General features: G+C 37.9%; 2 protein-coding genes across 3 annotated transcripts in view; one reads left to right on the top strand and one right to left on the bottom strand.

Annotated features, from left to right (window-relative positions):
- Positions 1 to 3077: 3077 nt before the first annotated feature.
- The window catches only part of LOC123512389, a 52498-nt gene continuing 45575 nt past the window's right edge, over positions 3078 to 10000 (top strand). The window contains exons 1-2 of one of the 2 annotated variants that reach the window (XR_006677082.1): positions 3078 to 3095; positions 9748 to 9791. The gene's annotated coding sequence lies outside the window, so the exon portion shown is untranslated. Of the gene's footprint in view, positions 3096 to 9711; positions 9792 to 10000 lie in introns of those variants that run through there. The other variant, XR_006677081.1, reaches the window with a different exon arrangement.
- The window catches only part of LOC123512387 (frizzled-4-like), a 25082-nt gene continuing 23381 nt past the window's right edge, over positions 8300 to 10000 (bottom strand). The window contains exon 4 of the mRNA XM_045268773.1: positions 8300 to 10000. This exon is cut by the window's right edge and continues 717 nt beyond it. The gene's annotated coding sequence lies outside the window, so the exon portion shown is untranslated.

Genomic DNA, 10000 nt, shown 5'->3' with positions numbered 1-10000 from the left:
TGTTTCCTTCCTTCCGTTTTTTTTTCTGCTCCCTTCGTTAGTTCGTTTGTGCGTTTGTCTCGTCTCTCTCTCTCTGTCTCTCTCTCTCTCTCTCTCTCTCTCTCTCTCTCTCTCTCTCTCTGAGCCACCCTCTCTGCACCTTGAACATGACTCTCCCGCCGGTGTTGGAGGGTGTGCAGTCTCTCTCCTCTCGCCGCTCGGTCTGGACCTTGTCCAGGAGAGCGAGATGTTTGCTGGCCGCGCCGCCCCAGGCAAGGCAGGCGTATTCTGCGACTTGTAGAGCAACTCCAGTTTTGGCGTCTTTTTTTCTTTCTATTTTTCTTTTTCTTTTCTTCTTTATGTGGAAAATAATTAGTTTGTTCTTTTTCTCTTCTCATTCATCTTCTTCTTCTTCTTTTCGTCTTCTTCTTCTTCTTCTTCTTCTTCTTTGTCTTCTTCTTCTTCTTCTTCGTTGTCTTCTTCTTCTTCTTCTTCTTCTTCTTCTTCGTTGTCTTCTTCTTCTTCTTCTTCTTCTTCTTCTTCTTCTTCTTCTTCTTCTTCTTCTTCTTCTTCTTCTTCTTCTTCTTCTTCTCGTTTTCATCCTTCATCTTCTTCTTTTTCTTCTCCTTTTCCTTCTTCTTTCTTTCTTCTTCTTTCTTCTTCTCCTTTTCCTTCTCCTTTTCTTCCTTCTTCTTTTCTTCTTCTTCTTCTTGTTTTTCTACTTGTTCCCCTTCTTCTTTTTGTTATTCTTCTTCTTTTTCCTCCTCCTCCTCCTCCTCCTCCTCCTCCTTCTTTCCCTCTTTCTCTTCTCTCTTGTATCTGCATCTCACTTCCCACCTTCCTCTTCCTCTTCCTTTATCTCCTACCACACAAAGGGCCTACAAATCTGCTGCTGCTTCTAGTCGGTCATATCTCCGTAACTCTCTTTCGTTTTCTATTAATCCTCTCCGTTTTTTTTTTCTATCGTTATCTTGGTTATTTTATCTCTTATCGTCAGTTTTCTTTCTTTATTCTTTCATTTTTTCAAGGGTGACTTTTGCATTTTTCGCGTTATTTTCTGTTAAATATTTCGTGGAGTTTTTTTTTTTTTTTTCTTTGGTTTATTTATTTTCGGTGTCTCTGTTTTAGTTTTCATTTTCTTTTGTGTGTTTGTATTCATGTATTCACTTATTTCTCTCTCTCTCTCTCTCTCTCTCTCTCTCTCTCTCTCTCTCTCTCTCTCTCGTCTCTGTCTCTGTCTCCCGTGTGTGTGTGTGTGTGTGTGTGTGTGTGTTCCCACGGGTGCGGTTATTCTGGTTGGCTAATGTTGTTACAGTAGTAGTATAGTCCATCCATTCTCACTAAAGCACAAGCACACCCTCCTAGCCCTCTTGAGAACAGCACGTGAAGGGATCAACGCTCTGGGCCTCCTCTTGCCCTGCCTTGCCTTGCTGTCACGGTGTTTGGGCCCATTACTTCTCTGGGCACTGCGTAAGAGGACAATGAAAGAGGGAAACTGCAAAGGCTCCAGAACTGTGACCACTGGCAATTTTCTCTCAGCCAGCATAAAGCACATGAACATAGAATCCATTAGGCCTTTCAGTACTGAGACGCATTTTTGTCTTGAGTTTGTGGGAGTAATTAGACCATTTTGTTAACATTGAGAAGGGTCTCTGGAGGTCAGAAGGTTAATGGCCACAGTCTTCACTATTTTAATCCCTCACATGTGTATCCGAAGCTGAAGAAAATCGTCGAATAGTAAAGAGAATGGTTATGGAAATGCGCAATGGTACTGAAGAGGTTAAACAGACTATATAGAAGATTTTTAAAACATAACACACACAGTATGCAAAAAATATAACACATCAAAACATTTAAAACACATAAAATACACGAAATAGAATACAGACATACGTGAATTATAATACATGAAACACATACTTACCAAAACTACCAGAAAAAACAGCTATTTCTGTCAGTATAAGTGATTGGCAGCATCTCTTTTCCTTGCGTTTGCTGCCCTGACACTTAACCCCTTCAGTACTGGGACACATTTTTTACCTTGAGTTTTATGTATGATTAGACCATTTTATTGACATTATTAAGGGTCTATGAAGGTCAGAAGATTAATGGCCAGATTCTTCACTATTTCAATCCTCACACAAGTTTCTGAAGGTGTATAAAATCATCAAATAGTAAGTAGAATGAATATGGAAACGCGTCGTGGTACTGAAGTGGTTAAAGGCCGCCGTGGTACAGTTTAACCATGCGTGCTTTGGGGTCCGAGGGGTCTCCAAGCGCAAGGGTACGAATCCTGTCCACCGTCCGAGTGTAGGTTGGGCTTCCTCACTCGGGACAAGGGTTTCCTAGCGGGTGGGCTTTGAGATAGGAGGTATACCAAAAAGTATCCCCTTCAGCACATATATTCCCATGAAAAGCCCACATGGTATAAAAAAAAAGAAAAAAAAGAAAAAAGATAAAGCTATAGAGATGAAGAACAAATCCTGCTATAAAGCCGAGTAAGTCTTTTTTATCACCTTTCCTGGCTTACTGTGTTGGTCCCTGTATGACTAAAAGCTACCTAATTCCATATATCATCCCCATCCATGAATATACCCAAGTTTTATCTCTTCCTTGAAAATAAGAGAATAGAATAATTTGCAAGAACTGGCCCATCATTTACTCTGTTGCCATGAAGTCTTTTGATTATTAGGTTTTGTTAACACTTCTTCTTCTGGTTTGCTTCTGTTGTAGTGGTTGAAACAGCAGTAGTATTAAGAGTAGTAGTAGTAGTAGTAGTAGTAGTAGTAGTAGTAGTAGTAGTAGTAGTAGTAGTAGTAGAAGTAGTAATGGTGGTGGTGGTGGTGGTGGTGGTAGTGTCAGTTATCACCACCACCATCACCACACCTGTTATCGTACACGTGTTGATCTTATCGCAACAGGCTGGGCAGGTGTGCTTGTGTGTGTGTGTGTGTGTGTGTGTGTGTGTGTGTGTGTGTGTGGGGGGTGATATCAGCAGTTGTGTGGATGTGGGCTGGAAAACACTTGTGCTGTCCTCACCTTTGTTCTGCAGAAGGAGGAGGTGATGGATGAGAGAGAGAGAGAGAGAGAGAGAGAGAGAGAGAGAGAGAGAGAGAGTCATTATAGGATTGAGTGAGTTTGCTCATGATAGGAGAGATAAGACAGGTTTGCTAATAATAGCGGTCATAAAATGTGGCAATAAGAAGCAGAGATAAAGGAAAATAATGATAAAAAGGGAAGAAGGAAGAGAGGAAAGTTACAACAGATGATAGCAATAGTAGTAGTAGTAGTAGTAGTGGTAGTAGTGGTAGTAGTAGTAGTAGTAGTAGTAGTAGTAGTAGTAGTGGTGGTGGTAGTAGTAGTAGTAGTGGTAGTAGTAGTAGGTAGAAGAAGTAGTAGTAGTAGTAGTAGTAGTAGTGGTACTGGTAGTAGTAGTAGTAGTGGTAGTGGTAGTAGTAGTAGTAGTAGTAGTAGTAGTAGTAGTAGTAGTAGTAGTAGTAGTAGTAGTAGTAGTAGTAGGTCATTTCTTAAGTACATGTTAGATTACAATTATCCATACAACCTTTCACCTCCTCCTCCTCCTCCTGACCACCACCACCACCACCACCTCCCCCTCCTCCTCCTCCTCCTCCTCTTCCTCCTCGAAGTGTCAAGTAACCTCCTACAGGCCTAACGGAGGAAGGGAGGGGAGGAAAGGAGAGGAGAGAAAACTAATTCCCTCTCTCTCTCTCTCTCTCCCTGTCTCGTGTTTAGCTTTGGTTGTTTTGTTTGTTTTGCTTTGTGTTTTTGTTTTTGTTTCTGTTGTTGTTTTCTTCTTCTTCTTGTATTACTACTACTACTACTACTACTACTACTACTACTCTAATCTTCAATGTTCTTTCTCCATTTCATTATCTTTTTTCTTCCTCTTCCTTCTTCTTGTCTTCTCTTTTAGTTTCTTCCTCTTCCTCGTCCTCCTCCTCCTTTACTTTTTCTTCTTCTTCTTTTCTATTCTTTCCTGTTACTTTATTTTTTCTTTATTTCAGCTTTCCTTTTCATCTACATATTCTTTACTTCTCCTCCTCCTCCTCCTCTTCTTCCTCTTCCTTTTCTTCCTCGTCCTCTCTCCATACATGATCTAGTTGTCCTCGTCCTCGTCTTCTTCAGCTCAGGGACACACACACACACACACACACACACACACACACACACACACACACACACACACACACACACACACACACATGAAAGGACAAACACAATTGACATAAAACAACTTTAATTCATAAAAACTATACTTACATACATACATACATACAATGAGGTGGTTTTTATTACACATACTTAGGTACATACATATATATAAACACACACACACACACACACACAGTGACACCCGTACTATTTACAGAGAGAGAGAGAGAGAGAGAGAGAGAGAGAGAGAGAGAGAGAGAGAGAGAGAGAGAGAGATGGTGTCTTCAATATTTATAACCAATATGGCCACTTTTATCACGTAACATAGAGGTCAGTGTCGTGTAATAATAATAATAATAATAATAATAATAATAATAATAATAATAATAATAAGAATAATAATAATAATAATAATAATAATAATAATAATAATAATAATAATAATAATAATAAGAGTAAATGCATTAATTGATAAACTGATATACAAAATTAAAGAATACACAACAAAACCCATAAAAAAAAAATCTTCACTTTAGTTGAAAAGAAATGAAAATAAAAATATACATAAATAAAATAAAATAAAATATAAAACACTGGAAAAAGACAAATAATAAAAGAATAACAAGAAAACTAAATAGAATGGTAATAATAACACCGTAATCACTATTAAATAAAGGGTTTAAGTAACGCCATTTGTACATTGAAGTTATTATAAGGTCCGCATTCAGGAACGCTTTGCTCTCACCGCTACTATTTTTCAAGGCCACAGAGATGGTTAGCGAGGTTTCCAAGAGTGTTTCTCCAGTTAATAATGTACAAATTATGTCACTGTGCCTCTAGAACCGTAAAAACACCTTAAGAACGCTGCCATCTATTTTCCAGGAGTTTCCAAGAGTGTTTCTCCAGTTAATAATGTAGAAAATCATGTCACTCTGCCTCTAAAACCGCAAAAACACCTTAAAAAAGCCTTACTCTCTCACCAAGACTATTTTTAAGGGCCACAAAAATTATTGGGAATGCCTTCAAGAGTTTTCTCCAGTTAATAACGCAGAAATCTTGTCACTCTGCCTCTAGAACTGTAAAAACTCCTTAAAAACAGTTTGTTCTTCCACCAGGGGTATTTTCGAAGGCCACAGAGATGATTAGCGGGGTTTTCAAGAGTGTTTCTCCAGTTAATAATGCAGAAATCTTGTCACTCTGCCTCTAGAACTGTAAAAAAAAAATCTTAAAAACGACTATTTTCCAAGGCCGTGGAGATAATTTGCTGGGTATTTAATGGTGTTTCTGAAGTTAATAATGCAGAAATTTTGTCACTCTGCCTGATCCATAAAAAAAACATCTAATAAAACTCATGTAAATTTCGATAAAGCCTTTTGAAATAGTGGAGGTGAAGCGCAGAAGTGTTTGGGAATACGAGCTTAAGCGTTTGCACATCAAGTAATTGCCGGAAGTGAAACAGTGAGCCACGACACACTTACACCATTACTACAAGTGCTCTGAGATGAACAGCTGACTTGTACGGTACATTGTAACTTGCCACTCTAACTTGCATGTGTGTGTGTGTGTGTGTGTGTGTGTGTGTGTGTGTGTGTGTGTGTGTGTATCTCCCATACAGACACCTGGTATTGTTTTGTCTTTCCCACTCCCAACACACACACACACACACACACACACACACACACACACACACCTGTATTTTCTGTGCACACCTGTTGCCTTATTGTTATTCCCCTCACTCCTCTTGTTTGTACGTGTCTAAAAAGGAAAATGATAAATAAATAAACAAAAAGAAAAAGAAAAAGATAAAAGAAAAACGTTGATATGTGAATGTGGGATGAAAGCACACACACACACACACACACACACACACACACACACACACACACACACACACACACACACACACACACACACACACACAGAAGAAGCAAAAGATTTAAGTCATAATAAACCCAATAAAATTTTCAAAAGGAACGAAAGACTCTGAACTCTTAAGTGGGCTAATTTTGAAAAGCCGAGCGAACAATTTTGGAAAAGCTTGTACAAACACTTGGGGCTTATCACTCCTTATCGCTCACTCCCTCTTAATTATTGGATCACACGCCCTTTATTATTAACGACCGTTGATTTATTTAGTTTTTTCTCTCTCTCTCTCTCTCTCTCTCTCTCTCTCTCTCTCTCTCTCTCGCGATGCAGAAACTCGCTCATAATTCATTTAAATGCCTTACTATAAAAAAAAATAGATAAATATATGAATACAAGTAAAATTTCTGAACCAATTCACCATTCATTAAAATCCCTTGAGAAAATAATGATAAATAAATAGGAAAAGTATACATTTCCTCCTATAACACGTTTGAAGTCTGTGTATCATGTATCCCTATGTATTTAACACGATACATTAACACACACCATTTATGTATCGTGTACACTAACAACCCTTTCCTAAGTACGTATCACTAAAAAGAATAAAAAAAAAAAAAAAAAATTCATTAAAGCAGATATGAAGTCTGTGTATCATGTATCCCTATATATTTAACACGATACATTAACACACACCATTTATGTATCGTGTACACTAACAACCTTTTCCTAAGTACGTATCACTAAAAAGAATAAAAAAAAAACAAATTCATTAAAGCAAATATGAAGTCTGTGTATCATGTATCCCTATATATTTAACACGATACATTAACAATACCATTTAAATACGTATCACTAAAAAGAATAAAAAAAATCTTCACTAATTCACCAAAGAGCATTAATCTCACGAATTAAAAGCAAAAATATTACCTAGTATTTTCCTAGGCCCCTGTATAGCACTGTTTTGCTTCTCGGTGTGTATAAGAGCGGAAATGAAGGCACAGGTGTGGGATGTTGAGCCTTACGTGCGTGTGAATGGCGGTGCAGTTAAGGAGACCAATTCATCAGTTTAGCTCAATAATAATTACTCCTTCTTGTGCTTGGTTACCTAATTAGAGTGTGTAATGGGATACTTCATTGTGTGTGTGTGTGTGTGTGTGTGTGTGTGCTAGTCAGTCCATCTTCACCTTTATAATTCTTGGCATATTTTCTTCTCATTTTTTTTCGTCTCTCTCTCTCTCTCTCTCTCTCTCTCTCTCTCTCTCTCTCTCTCTCTCTCTCTCTCTCTCTCTCTCTCACTCTATAATTCTTCGCATATTTTCTTCTCATAATTTTCTTTTGTCTCTCTCTCTCTCTCTCTCTCTCGTGTGTGTGTGTGTGTGTGTTACTCAGGCTATCTTCACCTTTATAATTCTTTGTTTATTTTTATCTTTTCTATTATTATTTTCTGTGTTTTCGTCTTTTTCTCTCGTTTTTTTGGTCTAATTTCCATCTTTCCTGTCTATTCATTTTCTATCTCTCATTTTTTATCCATTATTTTATTATTGCATTCTTTTACATTTATATTCGTCTATCTTTCTTTCTTTCTTCTTTCTAAACCCTTTCTTCTATTTATTACATTTATCTATCTATCTTTCAGTCTTTTCTCTCTTATTACCAATTCTCTTTAACATATCTCTTACTCTCTACCTGTCTGTCTGTCTGTCCGTCTATCTATCTATCTGTCTGTCTGTCCTTTCTCTCATTCTTTTCTCTCTCTCATTACAAATTCTCTTTACTCTAACATCTCTTGCTCTCTACCTGTCTGTCTGTCTATCTATCTGTCTGTCTGTCCGTCTGTCTGTCTGTCTAGCAATCCACTCCACGCACCTGTCAGTCTGTCCGTGTGTGCGTCAGTCATCAGTCTTAATTACCAGCCTGTCTTGGATACAAACTCGCCTCCACCTCCTCAAATATCCACTTAAAAACATGCCACTGTACTTCATCTTAACATTCCCTCATTAACTTCCATTTTTTTCCACCTTTCTACCAACAGTTTGTGGTTTGTGGTAAGAGAGAGAGAGAGAGAGAGAGAGAGGGAGAGGGAGAGGGAGAGGGAGGGTAAGGGAAAGATTATGGTAGGAAAGAGAAGGGAGGGAAGAACGGGGTGGAGGAAAGAAAGAGGGAGGAATATGAGGAGGGGAGGGAAAGACGGAAAAAATGTGTGAGGTATGGTTTGTCTCTCTCTCTCTCTCTCTCTCTCTCTCTCTCTCTCTCTCTCACACACACACAAACACGAAGGCTGGTAATCATGGTAATAATAATAATAATAATAATAATAATAATAATAATAATAATAGTAATAATAATACAAAACATATATTAAGAATTGATATCCTTTAGTCTTCCTTTGTATTCCCTTAACTCTTTGGGCAGTACTTTATTTTCCTAATGTATTTTAGTTTTTAATTCTATCTTACTTGCTTTACGACATTTTCATTCTTAATTTTAATCCCTATAATTTAAAAACAGACAAAGACACATTTTTGGAGGTGGTTCTCTTCTTTTCCTTATCGTTCGCTAATAAAGGACGTGTCTCTCTCTTTCCATTTTCTGTTCAATTCGTATCATTCTGTTCTAGTCTTCAATTTTTCCTCCAGTTTGCCACATTTTTTTTTTTTTTGTTTTTTACGTTCTCCATTTTCTATTCCATTCGTATTATTCTTTTCTATTCTTCATTTTTTCCTTCAGTTTGCCACGTTTTTATTTATTTATTTTTTCATTACGTACACACAAATACTAAAACTTCTCTTTCATCAACTTTTCTCAAAATTTTCTTTTTTTTTCAACAATTTTAATACTTTCACGTATTCCCTACTTTAATTTTTCAACTTTGAGCTCCGAGACTCTTCCTTATTCACTTTCCTTTCACTTCTAAGATAAGAACCAACACACACACACACACACACACACACACACACACACACACACACATCACTGACACAAACCTCTCTTACTTACTAAACTTAACTTAGAGCACCAGTGTAGAACGATAAGAGGCTTCACGAGGCTTCAACAACTATATATACAAAGTGAAGCCATTCATTTCGAAGCCTGTGTGTTTCCTTTGGTTTCACTACGTCAGAAGCGAATTTTTTAGCTTTCTTCTGACCTGAGGCACTTGTGATCACTTAATAGCGTTCCTTCAGCACCTTCTACAGTGTCCCTGAGTCCCTAACACGCCCTGGATCCTTGACACGGAGGTATTAGGACGAAGGCATTATGGCAGTTTCAAATTAAGGTCATTTTCTGTTTCTTTTCTTGCGTATTCCAGTTCTTTCTCTCTTCTTGGGGAGTTTACCTTACACTCGCTTTGTTTCTTAAGCCCTTCAGTACCATGCCGCGTTCTCATATTCATTTTGTTTACTATTTCGTGATTTTATACAGCTTCAAAAACTTATGTGGGTATTAGAATCGTAAAGACTCTGGCTATTATTTTTGACCTCCATAGACACTTCATAATGCATATAAAATCGTCTAACAATACCCAAAACTCATGGTAATGATGCGTCTCAGTACTTCAGGGATTAAGGTTTTTCAGCTCTTTTCTCTCTCCTCTTATCATGTCACTGCTACGGTTCTAATATTCTGAATTGGCTGTTTTTTGCATGCACACGAAGATACAGAAAGGAGAGCAGGGAATAGACACCTTATTTTCTTTTCATTTTTTTTCCAGGCCAGCGATGAGTGGAGGAGAGAGAGAGAGAGAGAGGCGCCCCGCGAAGCTACTAGGCAAGGTAATGTGTCGAGTGTTTGTTGCTTCTTGCTCTTACTCTTACGGGCTTTGAACTGTTGAGAAGTGACGGTGTTTTCTTGTGTTTTTTTTCTTCTCTTGTGGTGATCATTCATTCATTCTCTCAGAAAACTAACATCAGATTCACACGTACACTCAGGCCAGTAGTCAGAAACGCCTTGCTCTCTCATTACGACTACTTTTCAAGGCCAC

The sequence above is a fragment of the Portunus trituberculatus genome, chromosome 33 (assembly GCF_017591435.1).
Source record: "Portunus trituberculatus isolate SZX2019 chromosome 33, ASM1759143v1, whole genome shotgun sequence".
NCBI classification, from domain to species: Eukaryota; Metazoa; Arthropoda; class Malacostraca; order Decapoda; family Portunidae; genus Portunus; species Portunus trituberculatus.
The sequence above is the reverse complement of the archived record's forward strand: the minus strand, read 5'-3'. Positions and strand labels throughout refer to the sequence as shown.